Consider the following 21,969-nt stretch of genomic DNA (forward strand, 5'->3'; position numbering starts at 1 on the left):
CAATCGGCGTTAGGGGACTTTCCGGGCAAGGATGCTCAGGTCACTTTACAGATAAATCAGGAAGTGAAGACCTCGGAGTTGTATAAGTCTTAGTCACCAACCCCTGAGTGGATGACTTCAGAAAATTTTGAGGTTTCTGCAGCGATCATCCTCTGTCATTTGAGAATTAGTAAGAAACGCCAGCATGGAGCTATTCTCTCTAAGAGACAAGCAAGCCGAGGCAGCTCTCCTTGGATGAACCACCCTAACTTTAAGCCAAAGGTCATTTTAGTTCAACACTGCACATTCTGGAAAGCAATCTAGAGCAGTTACACATGTACAGTCCAGTCTTTCTATAAAATCTAGCCTGTGCTAGAAACAATGACAACAATAGGAGGAATTAACCATCTAGTGCAGACCTACTGTGTTCCAGGCACTGTCCTAGGCATTTTCCATAAATTGTTCTGTTTAATCCTTCAAAGACCATTACAAAACAAAACCTTTCCATTCAACAAACCCCTTTCCATTCTGAAAATCCATTTTTCACCCATTAATCTGTGACACCCACCTACTTTTAGAAATTGTTTTGGAAAGCTTCTGAAAGAAGACGCGGGTAACAAAAGTTTTCAAACGAAAAGAGGGGGAGATAATTACTGTCCAAGAACCTTAAGTTAAGAGAAGCTACTGCCTATGAAGCCTTGCTCTGAGCTTCCTGGCAACACAGGCAAAGCAATGGATCTTACAATTCTCAAAGGCAATGAGGAAACATGCCAGGTCCATTAGAGAGAAGCATGATTTGCTGTAAGGAACAGAGAAATCTGTTGCAGGACTCCTGTAGAGCCATGGAGTAAAATGTGTCTTCCTCAGTTTTATAGAAAATGAAGAGACATTCTTCTTACATCACTTATATTCTCTTAACCCTTGATAGCCGGTGAGGACAGGAGACTATGGCACAGGGGTGGAGCTAAAGTGACAGGATCCAGGTAGCTGCGGACAGCTGCTCTCAGGCGTGTGTCAGAGCTGGGGAATTGGGCCCAGTGAGCATTGATTCCTCCCATTCCCACGACGGGCGATGGAGGTGGCTTTTTTCTAATCTTAAGTTTTCTAAATCTGTGATTTATTTCACACATGACTTTCCTACGCCTCTTCGGAAGCGGTTTGGAAATGGGCTTTTTAAAGTTTTGAACACGTTATGCAAATTCTCAAGGCACTATACCTGTAGTAAAAGTAAACGAAACCTAATGACCACAAATTTTCATATGTGAGAAAGTGCTATTAATAATTTCCAGATGTAGGTCCTACAGGAAGGACAGTGAGCTCTTCCCCCTCCCCACAAGCTGCAGACTTCTGTTTTAGCTGTCAGGCCCCTACACTCCAGTGTGGCTCTCTCCTTCATCAACTGCAAATCTGAGCCTCTCCGTTTGCTGGGGCCCTGTAGGAACAGGGACACTGTCGGCACCTGGCCCATTCGCACCCAGCCCCTGCTGAGAGTGTCTCACCGCGCACAAGACACCTCTGACTGCCAAAGCATTTTGAAAAGCTGGTCCCACTGAGGGCTCGACCACAGGCCAGTCTCAGCCTGCGTCATGGGGTTTGAAGGCAGAAAAGGCCTGGCTTGGAGCTCCAGGTGTGCAACTCTGGAACCTGAGTATGTTATATAACTTTCTAGGCCTCAGTTTTTTCACCCATAAAATGGGGAGGAATCCTACTTCTCTTGTAGTTGCTCTGCAGGGTAGACATTACATATGGCAGGTGTGCGGAAGGAGAGGCACAAAGAAGGTACTCATGGCCATCACTGTTGCTCTACCCTCTCTCCTTATAGGTTCCAGGCTTCCGTGACCCTGCAGAGACTGCTGACAGTCATTTGGAGTAAGGAGGCGAGGACTCTGGACACAGGGCATTATCCCAGTCCTCTCCTTCCTTGCTGGGACTTGCAGTTGGAGAAGCGTTGCGTTAATCACACATGCACCCTTCTTCCACAATTAACTGGACAACCATATTCCTTGGTGCTACTGTACCTCAAACTTATCCTCTATGCCACAGGTTCCTGAAGTGGGGTCCCATATTAGCAGTATCAGCATCCTTGGGAACTTGTTAGAAATGCAAATTCTCCGGCCTCACTGACCCAGAAACCCTGAATCCAAACCTCCTTCAGATGTGGTCCCCAAATAGGTTTTGTCTAGCACCGTATTATTTCTGGATCGTGACATGATCCCGACATGAGGGTAGGGCCCATAGACTTGCCTTCCAGGTGATTCCAACGCACCCCAAATTTGAGAATCACTGTTCTAGAATACACATTTCACACAGGCAGAGTTTTGTGCATTGCTGTGTCCCTGGTGCTAGAATGATGTCTGACATAAAGTTAGTATCTGTGGAATGAATGAATGAATACAATAAATAATGAGTGAGTATGTATGTCTCCTCTCCCAGAATGAGCTCCTTGACGGTTGAGATGGAGACTGATGAATTTTTCAGCTCCCGAATTCAGCACACTGTATTAAGTTCCTACTGGCCCAGACTAATATCGTACTTCAGTGCTGGGGGTACAAAATAGGAATCCCAACACTCAAGAAGATTCAGCCAATTATTGTAAACAGACTTTGAAAACAATTATACCAACAGGGCACAAAAATGCTTATTTTATAATGTTATGTTAAAAAAAAAACAAGATTCTAAACTTTAGAGACACAGTATCATGACAGCTATGTAATATTTCTATTAGTGTGTGGTTTTTCAAAATTCATCCAATGAGTATGCATATTAATTTTATAATTAAAAAAAGTAAATATTCCATAAATTTCTCCTAGGGAATGATAAATATAGTAATGGATATAAAAGCATAGAAATGACAGTGATTATTTCTGCCTGAAGGGGAGGCTGAAAAGTTTCTGACAGGTCAGGGCTGTAACAAATGGAATAATGTAATGTGACAGGAAGAGGTGAGGAGCGTGATAGAATTGGAGTGTGTATGCCTTACCTCACATATTCAAATTCAATTTTTTTTTCACCAAAATACTGTGCTAGGCAAAACCTATTTAGGGACCAAACCTGCAGGAGGTTTTGAAGGTTGAATAGGAGTTCGCCAGATGGATGAAAGAAAGGAAGTATGGCAATGCAGGTAAAGAGAAAGAAGGATCATCATTGGCAAAAACCTGTGGTATACAATAGCCTAATGTATTGAAGTAACTTCTATGAATATTTCTGGATCATGACGGGAGAAGCCAGGAGTGGTGAGGAGGGGACTGGAAATGAGAAGGGCCTTATTGTGGATGTCATTGAATGCCATGCCAACAAAGGCTGTGACTTCACCCTGCAGGCCAGCATATTCCCCAGCTTTCCCATTGTAGTAACTCCAAGAGCACAGAATGGAGGTCTGAGGGCAAAGCACAACATTTCTTTGAATGCTCATCTTTTATCTTAAACACTAATGAGAATTTTGTATCCTACACCATAGTACTATTCAGTATCAAAACTTAACAAGATGCCAAAGTGAAACGCCTCCGTCCCAGCTCCATCCCAAGTCTTCCAAAGAAACTCATGTCTCAGGAATATGAAACATCTCTGTGCATAAATCTTTGCAGCTCTGCTTACTTCCTTTGGGTGGATTCCTGGAAGAGGAATTAATGGGTCAGGGGATATTAACTTTTCAAAGGCCTGATACAGGCTGCCAAATTGTTTACCAGAAAGGAGGAGTAGTTCTTTTTAACCAGAGGAACCGCATTTAGATTTTATAAAGATCAATATTTGGCTAGACCCTAAGGGCCTTGCCTCTTCTAACTCAGTACAGCACTTTCTCTTTCTCTGTTTTAAAGCCATTTGACTATGTTTGTTAAAAGGATCCTTGTTTGTTTCTCATTTACTCATTTCTTCCTTTGTTCATTCACAGCCTTTATTGGGCAAATCTCCTGAGCGTACTAATGGCGGGCACCAGCTGCCATTTGTCAGGGTTCACCCTCAGCCACCCGGTCTCCTCACCCTATACTCCCCGTGGTGACCTCCTCTACTCACTTGGTCCTATGTTAATTATTCCCAAATTTGGACTCCCCAGCTGTGGCTTTCCTCTGGAGCTCACACCTACACAACATATGATCATAGCTGCGGGGTCCACCCCCACCCTCATCTCTCCAGCTGGAGCCACAGGCGTCTTCCTTAGCTCTTGCTTTTCTCCAACCTTATGTTATCTGCTTACCACATCCAGTCAGATTTATCCCCCAATGTTTCTGGAATCCCTCCCCATTCTCCGTACATCTAAGATCAATTTACGTCAGGTCTCATCTTCTGCTGCTGGACACTGCCATCCCTCCGAGCTACACCAGGTCCTCGTGAGCATGGAGGCAAATCAATATGGAAGATCAAATCACGAACACCCAGGTTACCTTATTATGGAATTCCCTGCAGACTGGCACACGCGCGCCTATAAAATTTCTCTAACGACTGTGATTACTAAAACAACTGTCAAATGGTACAACTCTTCCACAAAGGACTTTAACACGCATGATCTTAGGCCCCACATAATACCTTACAGAAGAGGAAACTGGCTCTGGGACAGGTATGTGACTGGTCGAGCTACCGGGCTAATCACAGGCAAAGTCCAGATTCAGCTCAGTATCCTAAATCCAGCCCAATACTCCTTCAATGGTACCACTCTTTCTACTTCATGTAATCTAGCCTGTGCCAAGGTGCTCAATTTTATACCACTTTAAACTGAAATACACCTGTACCCACCTTCTTATTTCTGCTGCATTTAAGAACCACCACACCCCCGACACTTACAGGAGTAACACTGTTGGTTTAGGCAGCAAAAATGAAATAAGACTGTTTTCAACTGATCCAAGACTTCACTCATCAACTGCTCTGTAATGAGTAAGCACAAATTTGATAGTAACTCTATTTTCCTGACCTAAAATCAGAGATTATGATGTGAAAAAGATTTTTTCTTTTTAAAAAATTTATTTCTATGTAAAGTCTCAACTCATTATAAAAATGAGAGCTTCTTTGGTTACACATTTTTAAAAAGATTTTATTTATTTATTTGAGAGACAGAGTATGAGCAGGGGGCAGGAGCAGAGAGAGAGAGGGAGAAGCAGACTCCCAGGTGAGCGGAGAGCCTGACACAGGGCTCAATCCCAGGACCCCGAGATCATGACCTGAGCCGAAGGCAGACGCTTAACCAACCGAGCCACACAGGTGCTCCTGGTTATATATTTAAAGAATCACTTTCATGAAAAATAACAACATGACCTTGGACTAGTCCCAGAAAATCTAAGTTGTATTGTCTGTTACTCTGCTTTCAAAATGAATACCCACGGCTGAAGACGGGTTCAAATATGTCCAGGTTTCCCTTACTGTCTGACAGTACCATGCTCCCATGAAAACTGTTGTCAGCCAAAATGGCATCAAGAGAAGAAGTAATTACCATTAATTTCTATGGAAAAAATTTTGAGCTGTCCCAGACCTCAAAAAATAACCTCTCTTAAGCTTTTCGGATACCTTAGGACACATTTTGCTAACAGATGCACAAAACGAATAGAGATAAAGCACATATGCTCACAAACACAACTCGAAGTTATGGAGGCTGGAGGCTGAGACGCGAGTGTAGGTCCTGGGGAAGGAGACTGGTGGGGGCCACTGTTACTGGGTAGGGTGCATGCTGCCTCTATGATGGCTTACTGCAAAACATGTGAAGGCTAGTTTTGCTTTTTGCCTTTTCTCATAAAAGCAAAAATCCTTATTGGATTTCTTTCCCTTGGTGAAAACAGGTACTAAGGTAGGTTTTTGCAAAAAAAAAAAAAAAAAAAAAAAAGGGGCGTAAAGTGAACTCTTGAAAAATGGGGGATTCCTACACTCTGTCCAGTACATGTGTTTTGTGTTTTAGAGGACATGTATCAGTCAGGGTGAAACCAGTTACAGAGAAATGGAACATGGGTTGGATTTTGTAAAAAGAAAAGCTATCTGTAACATGGAGAAAGGAGAACAGGCTCCTGCTAATGGGTCAATAGGAATTGGGAGTGCCCACAGGGCGCATGAGATGTCATGCATGAAGGGTCAGAGCCAGTCGGAGCACATCTTGTCAGAATTTAGTGAAAAAGTTGTTGTGGTTAATTTTATGTGTCAAATGACTAAACTATGGTGACCAGTTGCTTGGTCAACACTAGTCTAGACGTTTCCAGAGAGATATTTTAAAGATGTGATGAACATCTTAACTGACTTTGAGTAAAGCAGATTACCCTCCGTAATGTGGATGGGCCTCACTCAATCGCTGGAAGGCCTTAAAAGCAAAGATTGAGATTTTCCCAAAGAGGACTTCTGCTTTTAGACAACAACCTAGAAAATCTGCCTGAGTTTACAACCTTTAGACTCAAGACTGCAGCATCAATCCTACCTGAGCCTCAAGCTGGCTGGACAGCCTTGCAGGTTTGGGACTTGCCAGTTCCCACAGTCCTTGAAATCAATCAATTTCAATCTCAGTATCTCTCTCTCCAGATAGATCATTCAATAGATAGATAATCCCATTAGGTCTGTTTCTCCAGAGAACTCTGACTAATGCAGGAGAAGAACAGGGAAAGGGAGTGAGGGGTATAAGATAGCACAAGGCAGGCTGATAAAGATCTCTAACTCTAAACCTGACTTGGTGTGACATGAAGAGATGGCCAGGAGCTCCCAAAAGGCAGGGAGAGAGTGTGTGCCCCAAACAGAAACAAGACCACTAGGACTTAACCTGGCACTGATTCAAGGTCCCAGGGGAGAGGCTGAAGTATGGCAAGAAGGTTACCAGGGGTCACTGTTGTCCAGGTAAAGGAAATTGCCCCACCACATTTTGAAGTGAGGGAAGGTAAATCCTTAATTGGTAGAGTTAGCTTCTATAAGTTATAGGCAGTTTCTAACTCTATGATGAACTTAATGGAATTTTCATAACTCATTAGCTTACTAATGTTGGAAATCAGAAACTCAGAGCTGTATAGAGCTGTGCCATCCAAGATGGTAGCTAGCTATTAGCTAGGTGTGACTATTTAAATTTAAATTAATTCAAATAAAATTAAATGAAAAGTTCAGTTCCTCAGGCACACTAGCCACATTTCAAGTGTTCAATAGCCACTTGTGTCTAGTGACCATATTATTAGTGAAGATACAGAACATTTCCATCATCACGTAATAGTAAATATTATTACGAGCATAATAAATGATCTAAATACTGAATAACAGAAACAGAGTTTTCAACAGTGACTTCAGAGGCATATAACATAGGGAAAAGACTAAGACACCATCTCTCTCTCACACACCCCCCACATTTACCCTAGACCAGACCACTACCCACTTTGACCCTCCCCCTAACACATGGGCCACCATTCTGTGATAGCTGACATTTTAAAGTCTTTAGGTATTTATGAAATACAAAGGGAACCTACAGAGGCATGCACTTATGTCAAGAACAGGCACAAAAATGCTGTTCTGAGTTGCACGGTTACGCATGAGTCTTTACGGTGAATATTTTATCATACGCGCACAACCCTTCTCATCTTTTGTCACCTAAACTCTTGTACAGCTTTCTGAAAAGAAAGGTTCAAAAATAACACGGGTTTTAGCTCAAATCTGAAGATACCCTTAGTTCTGATGTGTTAACATTTAGCTTCAGGAATTGAAACCTTTACTAAGCACTGCTGGGAGTTTAGCACCATTATCATATAAACCTGCTGGTATTGCAGTTTTCTCCTTTAATGACTGGGAGGTCTTGGAATGAGCCCTGGACAAGGAGTCTGAGACCTACAGCTTCGGACCCAACTCTTCCACTCACTAGCGATGTGACTGGTTAAGACAGCAGACCTAGCTGAACCTCCGCTCCCTCATTTATAAAGTGGGGTTAATAATACCCATTCATTCATTCCATACCTCAATACTTACTATGTGCTAGGCACTAGGAGCAGGGGACACAATAGTGAGTCAAACAGGCATCCCTGCACTCTCAATTTAATGTGATCCAACTCAAGGGGTAACGTAGAGACACTGAAGAATTAATGCATTCAATCCTTCTCAAACTGTCTATTGATCAGTTTGAAGGGCCACCACTTGCCCTTAAATCCCTGGCCGGGCTGGGGTTGGGGGGGCAGAGGTATTGCTTTATTCTCCTCTACTCTTAGGGGTGATTTGGTGGGAAGCTCAGAAAATGCTGAAAGAACTTGGAAGGCTACAAACTCCCTTAAAAACAAAAGGAAGAGGTGGAGCCCAGCGTCCTGGTGGCAATAGGGAATGGATCCATCCTTTGGTAGCTCTCTTCAAGGCAAGCATTTCTGACAAAAGGAGTTTAATTTATCCTCATTATCTGTGTTAATTGACTTAGTTCTTTCATTTAGAGTGTACCTATAATTTCATAATTCATTAAAAGTGTAGTTCATGGGAGTTATAAATCAGTAGAACTGAGAGGGTGTGCTGTTTAATTCCTATTCCTCAAAGATCTTCAATTAGCTATTGGTGCCCCTGAAAACCAACCCACTAGAGGACCCTAACCTGTCAAAGTCTATATCAAAGAAGCAAATGGGAAGTAAACAAGGAAAGGCCAATATGTGAGGAATGACTCAGTGGTATCTCAATTAGCAGCCAAATGGACAGCAGGGTAGGGCCAGAGCTGGACCTTAGGAAGACCTGGAGCCAGTGTCCTCAGCGCAGTCTGGAAATTTTCTCCAAGTTTTGTCCCTACTTTTATTTGTTAGCATCATTCTTTTTTCTTATTTAGGACAAATTTTTTCCATGCGGCAGGAAATAGGATTATTGCCAACTTCTGAGTTTTCTGCTTACAGCCTAGCCACTGGAGATAGGAATGCCCAAACTTCCTGGTTACACACTGCAAAAGATCCCAGAGAAGGGCTCTGATTGGCCCAGCTCAGATGAGGTGTCCATTTCTGGGCCAGTCAGCTCTGGCCAGGGCACAGCTGGGTGGCTCCCATGGAAGTCATCTAGCTGGATTATTGGAACGAAGGTTAACAACATGAAGAGGTAAGAAAGTGTAATAAGTTATGTAGAGGAGGGCAAATGCTCAGTATGCCTGCAGAGAAAACCTGTAATCACAAAAGCTTACGTTTATTGAGCACTCACTGTGTGCTGCAGACTATTTTAAGGGCCATACATGGGTTAACTTGTTTAATCCTTATAATAATATAGATTTTCTCTTTTATCCCCACATTACAGATGAGAAAACTGAGGCATAGAGTGGTTCCCCAGCTTGCCCAAGGGCACACAGCCAGTAAATGGCAGGTAGGATTCAAAACTAGGCAGTCTGGTTCCAGAGTCCACGTTCCTACCTATTATACTGTTCAGTATTATATGGTCTAAATTATATCCTATACTATAACCCATATTATGAAATACCAGGCCTAGATCATGAAGACTGTTGAATCTTTAGATTCTGGACTTTTTACTCTGTAGGCAATGAGATGCCATCATGGTGTCAGAGCAGCAGTGATACAATCAGGTTTCTCCCGAGGAAAATGATCTGTCCACAGGATGTGGTATGAATTGAGGTGGGGGGTGGTAGTAACAGAAGCGAGCAGACATGAGGCAAAAAGAGTGGTTGAGGGCCTGGGAGTCACTACAGAGTTTGTGAGAGAGGTCATAAGAGCTATGCTTGCCTGGGAAGGATGTGAGTGAGAGGCAGATGGGAGACCAGAAATAGAGACAGCAGTCTGTAGACTAAAAGGTCAGACACCATAGGACTCTGATGTGTTAAGCCATTGGTAATCACCCAAACAAGGACATTTTTGAAAGCAAAAAGTGGAACTACTACTAATAATGCTTTGATGACAGGGATGAGTTGGAACTAAGGAGACTGAGGCATATGGCCACCTAAGTTAAACATGACCAGCAGTGAAGACCCAGAAAGCTGCTTTAAAAAAGACTCCCATGACTGCTCTCTCTCATCCTTCCCTGCCCAACATGTGGTCTGCTTCTTCCATCACTCTCCTGCTATTACATCCTTGGCTTTCTCTGCCTGGCCTCTCCCACCATGTCAAATCCATCCCATCCACCCAGGGTCACAAGGAAGGCTCAATGTCTTCCATCTAGACCATGAGTAGACATTGTGCTGACCTGCAATCCCTCCATCCACCCCTAGCCAGAGCTCCTATCCTCCCCCTGGGGCGCCTCCCCCACATCTTGTTCACACCCCTCCACTTTTAAGAGCCTTTGTTCTTTTACCATTCAAAGTTAGTTCCCTTTGGGGTCTAAGCAGATCCTTCTGTTTGGGATGCTGTCCCACCCAAACTCCCCATGACCGGTTTCTCCTTGCTACCAGGGTCCTCTCTTCCCATTTATGACCCTCCCTGAAATCCCAGTCTAAAAATGGTCACCTGGTCAGGCTTTAACACATCTCTTTCCTTAATTTTTGTCGTATCACTCACTTCTACCTGTTTCCTTATTAACTTTCCCAGTTGAATGAGAACTCTGTGAAGGCAGGAATGTTGTCTATTTTGTTCCCTACAAAGTCTCCAGCATCTGAAACAGTTGTTGGTACCTCGTAAGTCCTCAATAAATGTCTATTAAAGGGAAGAATAGGAAACAGATGAAATTTGCAGCATCTGAGGTTACTTCTAAGTGAAACGTCTATGACTCTACAATTTCAGGAACGATCCATCTGGGGCCAATAATGTTTTGCAAATAACACTCAATTGAGATTTTGAAAATCTGCACATCATTTGCTACTCATCTCATTTTAACAGTGAAAAAAACCTGAAGCCTAGAAAAATTAAGGGGTTGCAGGTCCAGGGGTACATCTTAAGAAAGACAACTGTTAAAATAAAATTATTTGTAGTCCCTTGGGTTTCTAGTCCATCTCTTAACAAAAAAGGTCAATCTTTCCCTCAGGCAAAAAAAAATATACAGCAATAAACAATTTGTTCATATAAGTACTTCCTATCAAGGTAAAAAATTCCTCAGAACTGGGCATTCCTTGGGGCCTTCTTTCTTAAAGGAACTACCTAACACAAGACTATGCATTTCCTTAAAAACGAAAAAAAACAGCTAGAATTCAGAATCCTGGAACTGCTGAGGTTGACAACCCCAGTTTTATACTTTGGTAATGCCAGTGACCCTGGAATTACAGGCTTGGGGCAAAGAACCTTAAGGGCTTATTAAGACTCCTGAGAATGTTCTGGAAAATCAGTTTTAGAGTCTTCATGGAACTCAAATCTCAGCACCACAGTTACATGATTGAGGCAAAAGAACATAAGTTTAAAGAACTTTAACCAAGAGCAGATGTTTCCCTTCACACCACGCTGCTTTAACATCCAGTATTTGTGATTTCCACCCTCACCCCCACCATTCCCTGATTTACATAGGCCTCCAAAACATTGACGAAAGGCACTTTAACAAAATGTTGAGATGGTGTGGTTGGACTAGTGCTATCCTAGTTTTACCTCTTGGTTTAAAACAAAACAAAACAAAACAAAAAAACCCTTTTCTATTCCCATGACTTCAGACCAACAAAAATATAACACTGTCCTAATGGCATTTGAAACCCCCATGGTAAACAGAGCAGTTAAACTAAGTACTTGGGGATGGTTTTCATTACAATGTGCTAAAGAAATGAATGTTTTATTGTTCCTTTGTAAATACCCTGGAGAACCCCGGACAGTTCTTCTGGAAGATGGAAATAATTTGAGGGAGTTTCAGATCTCATGAAGATACATGATCTCTTTGAGTAACAACTAGGATTTATTTTGGTGGGGTGGGCTTTGCATTCACAAATATTGAGAATTACACTTAAAGGTTATTTTCATTGTCCAATAACCCTTATATTCAATACTCAATTCTACTTCTTGCCTTCCTTTTTATTTTTTATGTATTCCATTTTGCCCTAGCATAGTCTAAGTTCTCTCCCAGTAGAATGAACTGTAAATAAACATAGCATGTTCAAATTCATGTATGCGGCAGAGTGTATGTTCCAAAGATGGTCACAACAGGATTTCACATTCCAAATGGTCTGCTAGAACTGTGCTACTCCCCCATCAAGAAGCAGAGTCTATGTCCCTCTACTTGAATCACTATGGGCTTTTGTGATGGTTTTGACCAATGAGTGAGGTAAAAAGGATGCTATGTGGCTTTTTAGGGCTGGTCATAAAAGTTCCATAAATGTCCACCTTGTGCTCTTGGGATGCTTGCTCTTAGGACCCAGCCATCATGTTTTGAGGAAGCCCAAGAGTCTGTGGAGAGGCCTGTAGCCAGCAGCAACTTGTCAGCCATGTGAGTGCGCCATCTTGGAAAATGGATCCCCCAGCCACATGAAGTTGCCCCAGTTTATACCACATGGAACAAACATTAGTTACCTCTGCCAAATGCTGCCCAAGTTGTAGATTTGTGAGCAAAATAAGACTTGTTGTTTAGGATAGTTCATTATACAGCAAAGACAACCTCTTAAAATACAGCAAACCTCACTAACTCATACCCATGGGAAGATACCAGACTAGAGTAATTTCTTAAAGTCAAATCCACATCCTTTATAAAGGATGCAGTTAGCAGCACTCTCAAATATGCAGAAATGTAAACGAGGATAACACGAATACTTCCAAAGAGTGGGCCTTGAGGGATATGCTTTAATCGAAAGGTAGGAAGAGTTTGTAATTAGCTTCGCAGTTTGTGATGATGCATCCAAACTGCTGGAACTAGCGGGTACTGGGAGGTAAGCATTGCCCCTGCGGTGTGCCTTACATTATTAATCGGCTGAGCAAACCCGTAGATAAACATGAGCTCAGTTCTTGTTTATCACAAGTTACAAATGTGCAGAATGTGAATTAATGATGATGTTTTTTACTATTCAAGAGCAACACAGAATAATGCCCACATTCCCAGGCACCATCAGAGTCAGAAGGGGTTGTAGAGACCTCTGCTAAGCGTGAGGCTTAGGGAAAAAAAAAACCCTTCTGTGCTATTCTTCAGGTGTCATAAAGAGAATTTTCCATTGCCCTCTGGAGAGTGTCTCGGAAAGAAGTCAGAGCAGCAGCTACATCTCTCATTCAAAATGGGAAGTCACTGAAATAAAGTTTCTACACCAACTGAATGATAAAGAGTTCCATCAAAAGCTAACTTTATTTCTACTAGGACTATATTTAAACATTTTCTTTTAAAGTTTTCCTATCTTTTCAGGTATTTTCTTTTGACTTCTACTCCCGGGGTCTTCCATACCCCAACCTTTTTCTCTCTGAAGCAGCTTTCTTTATAAAAGCTTCTCTGCTCAATAATACCCTTATCACCCCACCAATAATGTCCTTACTGCCTCCACCAATAACATCGCTATCTCTGCTGCCAGTTACATGCCTATTTAAAGAAAAGGTGCTACATGTAAATGATGGACTATTGCCCAACCATTAACAAGAAGGAAATCCTACCATTTGCAGCAACGTGGATGGACCGCGAGGGCATGATGCTAAGTGAAGTAAGTCAGGCAGAAGAAGACCAACACTGTATATGATAGAACTCTTACGTGAAATCTAAAAAAGCCAGACTCACAGAAACAGCAGAATGGTGGTTACCAGGGGCTGGGGGTGGGGCAGGAGAAACCATGAGGTGGGGGTCAAAGGGTACAAATTTACGGTTGTAAGATTAATACATCCTGGGAATGTAATGCACACCATGATGACTATTGTTAACAATACTGTACATATTGCATAATTGAAATCTGCTAAGAGAACAGATGTTAATGTTCTCACCACACACACAAAAAAAGGTAACTATGGATGTGTTAATTAACCTTAATGTGGCAACGACTTCCCAATAGGTAGGTATATCGAATCATCACATACACCTTAAATTTACATAATGTTATTTGTCACTTATATCTCAATAAAGCTGGGGAAAAAATAAGATTCCCCACTACCCCCACCAATATACCACCCCTATCACCCCCACCAATAATACCGCTACTACCCCAAATAATAACATCCATAATATCCCATCAGATTACAAGCTTACTACCCATCCTCCCCAGCTATCTTTTCAATACCTAGGAACACTGCTGTAAGGCTAGCAGAATGAAGACATAGACTGGGAAGTAATTAATTATATGGGAAACCTTGGTTCGATCCATTTTCTCTTACTGCTTAGGCTAGATGTATAATAACTGGTTATTATAGTACTTGGGCCTTTTGTCCAAACATACATATCTTGTGTTACTTTTACAGATTATAGCACCACCCACATCATGATAATCTATCTTATTTTTTAGTCCTGTAAACACTTAAGTCAGAAGTGATCCAACAAGTGAATCATTTAAAGTTTCCATTTTCCTCACAACATGTTTTTTTCACTAGAGTCTCACTCAGACAGCAACGTTTACTTCTAACCTTAAAAAAAAGAAAAAAATGTGCAAAAATAATAGCCCTTATACTAAACTCCCCAGTCACAGTTAGTTAACGGTGGGGAGAAACAAAAACAGTTATCACTCAACAAACATTGATTTACTGGATGGAGAGCACAGAGAATACTAAAATGAGCCTGTTTGGCAATCAAATTCAGCATGCCGCCATCATAAACCATAAATTAGTCAAATAAATCTCTTTAATGAGGGAGAAATCATTCCAAAGCCGGACTGACCACAGAATCACAAAATATGAGAGATTACCAATGTGCAAAGGCCTCATTTTACAGAGAAGAAAACAAAGAATTCAAAAAAGTGATGTGCCTTGCTTAAATGACTGTTACTAGTTAAGTAGCAGGTTTCCTTTACCGGAATCCGGAGAAAATTCTGGAATCGGGCTTTTAAATTTCCAGAGTTCTCCTTGAGGAGGCAAGTCAATTTCAGTAAATGAGTAAGTCCTCTGTGTCCACGTGCTTCCCTCCCCCCAAACACTGTTCAACACTGGGGACTGATCCCAACGCGACTGGCTCTCTGAGTGGGAATTCTCCCCCAAGGCAGAAAGGGGTGGTAATCCTGTCACACTGGCTCTCAAAAAAGATCAGAAAAGATTCCACATAATCTCAAGCAATAGAAGTGAAACCTTCCAGTTTCGGGTGAAGATACAACAAGCAGCCTAAATGCTTGGCAGGATAAACTCCACTTCTCAGAGGAGACACCCCACCCTCCACATGCCGTGGGGTTGGTCCAAATTCCCACATTCATTGTCTGTGCTGGATCCCACACAAATCTGGCAGATAGGAGGTCTCACCGAGTGGGGATGTTCGGCACCTCTGAACAACGCAGACGGGGAAGTTCAACCTGTGCTGTGAACCCGACATGTGTTCACTGACGGTGCATAATTAGCACTCAAAACATGTTCCATCTCATAAAGAAAGACATATATATATATATATATATATATATATACATATGCATGTGTGTGTATATATATATGCCTATATATGCATGCATGCCATTTTGGAAACTTTCCTGGTGATAACAGCAATTTCCATATTTGTAAACGTGTCTGCCGAGAAGCATGAAGTAGAAACGGGTGACACGAGGACCCTCACAAATCATTTCCAGAAAGGGGTTACTCAACAGGTTTCAAACACCGTGAACAATGGAAAAAGCTACTGCAAGTTACAGGAAAAAAGAAAATGTATGAACGTCTGTGTCCTTTATCTTCACTGCATTACCTCTGAAAGCATCTGTCTACACAATTCTGATACCGCTCAAGCCTCAGAAACCCACCGGCTCTCGCTCTTTCATTCCATAAATATTCCCCGAGCATCTGCTAGATGACCTACACTCTTCTTGGCATGGAAACCAGAGACAAGAAACAATAAACATAATAACTCAGTGAAAATAGTTCAGTACCTCTAGGAGGCAAAAAGAGCCACAGATGCGAGAAATCGAGAAGAGTAAAGGGAATCGGTAGGCTGGGGAGTGGCAAGGCATAAGGTATTCTTTTAAAAATGCTGGGCAGCGTGGAAGGGCTCATTGAGAAGGTGAACTTGAGCAGAGATCTGAAGGTAGTGAAGAAGTTAGCCAATCAGATACTTGGGGGGAGGAAGGTCCATACAAATTATCTCCCCTTGCCAAGAGTTAAAAACCAATATTAACTAACAGCAACATGATGACCCCCTCCGCAGTAAGCTGAAAAGGGAAATACACAGCCCCATACATAATCACACGCTGCATCTCCTGGATATACCCTGGGTTTTACCCTCTAAATGTTATTTCTCAGGAAAGAGGGCATTAATTACTTCACACACAGACAGACTTTTACAAAGTCTCTCATAATACAAGGGCTCTCTTCCACTTTATTTTGAACAAAATGCTTATTAGAGAAAACACTTTAATCAAAACTGGTTTGGGAACTTTATTTAAGTCATCGGCTGGACTTAATTTTTTAGAAGGAGGGAAACACATCTAACAAAAATTTAAAATAAATCCTATGGCATGAAACAACCTTTTGGGTGCTATAGTACGCATGCTTCTTAAAGATGGCGTTAAAAAAGCAGTGTACAAATTCTATACACAAATGAAAAGAAACAAACTACTACGACCCTGATGGGACTCGCAGAGTGTTGAGTGTTGAGCACAAAAGGCCATTTACAAGAGCCTTTAGTCAAGGCTACCTGGTTCAAAACCAGGCGAAGCTAACCTTTGGCGTTAGAAGTTAGGCAGGCTGTCTATGGGGAGGAGATGGGGGCAAGAGACGGGAGTGGCCAGAAGAGGGCTTTGGGCTGTTTTATTTCTTCGCTTGGGTGCTGGTTACCCAGGTGCATTCATTTTGTGCAAACTCACTGAGCTGTACTCTTACGATTTACGCACCCTTCTGTATTTACCTTATCTTTAATAAAAAGAGAATTTTTAAAAAGGGCAATGCAGAGTAAGGGGTTGCATTATGGAGATTTCTCATTCACCTCTGAGCAGGATGAGGGAAAAAAACAACTATCCTAGCGTCAAACGAATGACTATTTTTTGACTTAGGATAGAGCTTCTAGTGATGGCATCACTCATGAATTTTTAAAGTGCTGAATTCCAAACAATTTGGATGAAAGTAAATATGATGAGCTTGAAACCTTATTTCAGATGCCCCCAAAAGTCAACTCTGGTGATGATAAAGACACTGAAGGCAAAGATTCATGAAAAGAGTAGGGATAAAAGTGCTTCATGAAAGGTAAACATGGGGAGAAAAGTATTATTTCCAAATGTATATTTTATATATCTAAAAAAAGGCAGGCACAACTAAGTTAATAATTAATATTATAAACACAAATTGAATTAGTTCAAATATATTCCTAAAAGGCTATAAAGCTGGCCCCAAGCTGTGTTCTGGATCTTTCCATGAGGAAAATTTTCCTCTCTTATCCAATATATGCTATGTTCTGATACTACTCCTTGCTCCTTTGTGGTCAACAAGACTCATAATCACAACTTCTTTGTGACAACTAGAAAACACAGAGAACCGAAACTGTTTAAATAAATGAACCCCACAGAACTATGCAGTCCACGACAGCAGCCACTAGCCAGCCACATGTGGCTATCAAGCACTTATAATGGGACTAATGCAACTAAGGAGTTGAATTTTTCATTTTATTGGATTTTAATTAACTTCAACTTCAATTTAAAAAGTGAAGCAGTAGAAAAAATTTTTTTTTTCTGTTAAAAACCACCTTATTTTGTAGGATATTTCACTTTAACTCTTGGAAAGGTAGCTTCCCAATTGAGATGTGATACAAGTGTAAAATATATACCAGATTTCAAAGATTTCATTTGCAAAAAAAAGAAGAAGAATATAAAATATCTCATTACAAGTTGAGAACATAGTATTCTGGATATATTATATATATACAATACAACATAAATAAAACATAGTACTAAACATAGTTAAATAAAACATAGTACTAAAATTAATTTCACCCTTGTTTTTACCTTTTTAACACCTCTACTGGAAAATTTTAAATCACGTGGGTGGCTGAAATTATATTTCTATTGGACAGCACTGCTAAGGAATAAAATGCCACTTTTGATTAGCAACTATCATGGAGAGATAAAAGAATGAGAAATCAAGCCGGAAAAACCAATATATTTGTAGATCTGATTAACAACTATGGCGGAGTGCAGGGTGGGGGTGGGGGGAGAAAGCAGAAAAGGGGAACCGTGCCCAAGAAACCAGCTTCTTTTAAAGGCCCGGGGTCAGATAAGCGGGGATGGACCCAGACAGCAGGGCAAATGCTATCTATGATTCCACAGCTGTCAACAAATCCAATGACCTAGTTTTGCTGACTACGTGTTAGAAGATTGCCATGTGTGTTATTAAAAAGCAAGAAGAATGACAGGCGCTGAGCACATGTCTTTCTGGAGTGACAGAAGAGAGGAGGGAGTTTTAAACTGCCCTGCTCCAGATTTCCCCTTCATTAGAGGTTTGGGGGAGGATTAGGAAACACCAAGTGTCTGTCTGGGCATAAACACTTGTTTTAGCAGAACCGAGAATGTGCAGTAAAGTCGTTCACGCTTGTGAGCGATGGCCATTGTGTGCAGTTGGGAGATGTTAGGAACCCCCTGAAAAAGAGAGGAGACTGACCATGCCACTGCTAACTACCTGTGATTGTCCCTGCTGGTACAGAAATAGGTTTTTGGCTATTGCATGGAACACTGGGTGTTAATATGCAAACAATGAATCCTGGAACATTACATCAAAAACTAATGATGTACTGTATGGTGACTAACAAACATATCATAATAATTAAAAAAAACAGAAATAGGTGCTTGGGAAAGAGGAGAGGCAAGGAGAAAGTTCTTAAATTATATTTGAGAAATGCTGCGGTAAGGTAAATAAGCAGGTTTCTTGCTGCAGACCTTTTCAGAACCTTGACTCTTCTAAGGAGCATCATGACCCTTTCCAAGAGGATTTACAACATGAATGTTCTCCAAACACAACGGACTACAGGACCTCCTGTGCTGAGGAGCTTGCAGGAAGGGCACATTATCAAGAAGCTCTGGCTTAGGACCCAGATCTTTAGCTCCTTCTGGCTTCACCCTCGGCCCCAAAGGAACATTATTGTCTGCTATAAGCATGGTTCGGAGGCACTGGCAACTAGAATCTGCTGGTCATCCCAGCTCATCCACCACCAGACTCCTTCTGATGCCTACTTCAATAGCTATGAGGGAAAGGTACATCTCAGGTGTGGCCACAGCTGTGCCCTGGGGAAGCACCCATCTTCCTCAGCTTCAGGACCTCCCAGGCCGGCCTACAGCCAACCAAGAATCCGGCCTCAGGCAAAGTTATGTGCACCCTGGCTTCATCAGCCTCCTACCCACAAGTGCGGATGGAAGAAATATTAGCCTCCCACCGTACCAAATGCAACCCAGGAGGGTGGAAAGTCCTCCTGAGAAGTCTGACACCCAGGTTGAGTTTCTTCCTAGAGCAAAGCATTCATGGGCACCTAGCTGCCACCTCTCTTGGTGTATCTTCTGTTTTCCCTCTGGTCTTTTGTCTGCTCCACTAGCCCCTAGAATATTTTCTGATTCCTTGGTTTTAGGGCAATTTCTCTGCAGAGACAACAAAGGAATGCAGGCCTGACAGCCTCCGGCTGTCCACAGAGCCAACAATAGGCCACTTTCTGTTCTAGGCACATCTAAATGCCATTTTTAGGAATCCCCAGTGAATTCTGTTTCTGATTTAACCTACAAGTGTCTTATTATTATTTCATGTGATATGTGTTGCAAAAGCTAAAAATTACATAGAATTACAATGCTTCACACGTGGGCAAGTTCTAATCCCCTTGTCGGGTGTTAAAATTCAGTTGCTTAATAAAAAATTACATTAAGGAGAACAATGAAGATAATTCAGCAAGCCCATGGAAAGGAAGAACACCTTAAATTTAAAAGTGAAAAAAAAGAAAAAAAAACCACCCACAAGACCAGAAATCTCAGAACAGCTTAGGAAGAACATAGGAACACACATGAGTTCTATGGGGTAAAGGGCAGTGGGTTTTAATTATATCCCAAAGACATTTTGGAACAGGCCTTGTAAAATGCATGCTGGAAAGGAAGAGGCCACCAAAACAGCTTCCACAGAGGTGGCCAATGACCTCATGACCACACCACCAAGGCTCTTTCTGATTTGTAGTCTTGGGGCACTGACAGGGTTGACAGCCTCTCCCCTGCTGAGACACCTTCGACCTCCCTCACCCACTTTCTTCCAGTCTCCCTCAGACCTCTTAGTGACTTCCTTTCTGCCTCTTTTCTCTGCATGGCAGTCTGTGTTGGAATTCCCCGGGGCTCAGCTCCCTTCCTTCCTCAGCGATTTCATCCATGACCAAGTTTCAATTAGCATTTTCCAGCTGGTGTCTCCAGTCCAGATGGCTGCCTTGAGCTCCTGCACTGGAGAAATGATGCCCTGGTCCACAGTCCTCCTGATCTCAGCAAAGACTCCTGCCCATCCAGTTGCCCAGGCCAAACCAGCCCCTCTCTGCCATACCCTGTGACCCAATCCCTAAACAACCCTGCTGAGCTCCTTAGCTCCATAGTTCTTAAGTCAAACCACCTCTCCACATCTCCACTCCGACAGTAAGCTAAACTACAATCTCTGTCTACAAAGAGATACTCCAACAGTGTCCTAACTCCACCTTCTCCTGCCCCCAAACCAATCTTCACATCTCTTCCCAAAGTGTACATTTGGTATCATTCTTCAGCTCCTCCTTAAAACTCTCCAGTGGCTTTCCATTGCGTTTGGGATAAGACCCAAATCCTGAGCCTACAGCTGAGTCCTAGCTACCTCCCCAGCTTCATCATGCAGCACTCACCCTCTCTTCTCTGTGGCCAAATCACAATGGCCTCCTTCCCCTTCCTTGCACAAAACATGCTTCCTCTTCCCTTGTGACCTTTGTCCAAGCTATTTCAATAACCGCTAGCCCCTACTCTCCCCCACCTGCTTACCCCTTAGATCACAGTGCAAACACCACTTCTTCTTAATGGACCACTCCCTCCTCCTGCTGCCAGCCTGGGTCAGGGTCCCTCACTATGTTCTGCTCTAGAGCACTTATCCATTTGTGATTATACCTCCATCAGGTGACTACCTGCTCCATGTCTGTGTCCTCAGCTACACTGTGAGCCTCATGTGACCAGGGACACTACCTGTACTGGCTCACTAAGGTATCCCTGGATGCCACCACACAGGGGTCCTCAACGATCTGTTTAAAGGAGCATGAATGGATTTTGGTCCCCTGTTACTGGATCTTGGATTCACGCAGAGAGACAATGAAGCACATGAACTTGTCTTGTTTCTTGGGGAGTGATCAAGACAAACATATGCCCCCCTCCCTCCCCTCAGGCTCAAATTGACTTCGACTAATTTCCCTGGACAGAACAGGAAGGTCGAAGGCCAAAGAAATAGCAAGGGGAGAGAGGATCAAGAAGGGCTGGGGAGGAGAAGCACTTGGTAAGACAACAGAGGCCTCTAGGCAGCAGGACCCACATTTTTCCCTCCGCTCTGAACATCTAAGCCTATGAGGGTCTGCCGACCACCTCCCCAAGGCTGAGGAATGGGCGTCCAGTCCCCTGTGGGCAGCTGATGCCCACTCTCTGGGCTCACCCAACCTGGGCCTGCCTCCACCTTTAACTCACCTCTGACTTTAACTTTCTCCGCTCTCCTGGTAGCATTTAGCTCCTACTTAGAGCAAACAAAACTTCCTCCACCTGTACTCTGGGCCGCCACTTCCTTTCTCTTTCCAAACTCATACTCTTAAACCCATGGAGGGAGGCCTCTGCCTTCTCCACTCTTAAAAACTGCTCTCACAAGATTTACCAGTAGCCTCTGGTGGCCAAACCCAGTGGGCCACCCAACCAGCGGGTTCTGACTCGACCTCTTTCCTGCTTTTATACTATTCTCTTCCCCCAGATTCTGTGACACATCGTGTTCTTCCTTTTCTCCCCTTGCTTCATAGAAGTTCTTTCTTTTTTTCCTTCTCTGTGTCCTCCCCAGAGCTCTAGCCACGGTGCTCTCCTCTCTCCCCTCTGCAAGCACAAGTAAGTTCTCAGGTTATGACTCCATTCTGTCCCACGGCTTTGCCACCTCAACCAGTGGCTACTCAAAG

The 21,969-nt window shown here is 42.6% G+C and overlaps 1 protein-coding gene across 1 annotated transcript in view; it reads right to left on the reverse strand.

Annotated features, from left to right (window-relative positions):
* The window catches only part of RFTN1 (raftlin, lipid raft linker 1), a 189,454-nt gene that overhangs the window by 57,507 nt on the left and 109,978 nt on the right, over positions 1 to 21,969 (reverse strand). The gene's annotated exons all lie outside the window — the stretch shown is intronic.

This window comes from Ailuropoda melanoleuca, chromosome 6, assembly GCF_002007445.2.
Source record: "Ailuropoda melanoleuca isolate Jingjing chromosome 6, ASM200744v2, whole genome shotgun sequence".
Taxonomy (NCBI): domain Eukaryota; kingdom Metazoa; phylum Chordata; class Mammalia; order Carnivora; family Ursidae; genus Ailuropoda; species Ailuropoda melanoleuca.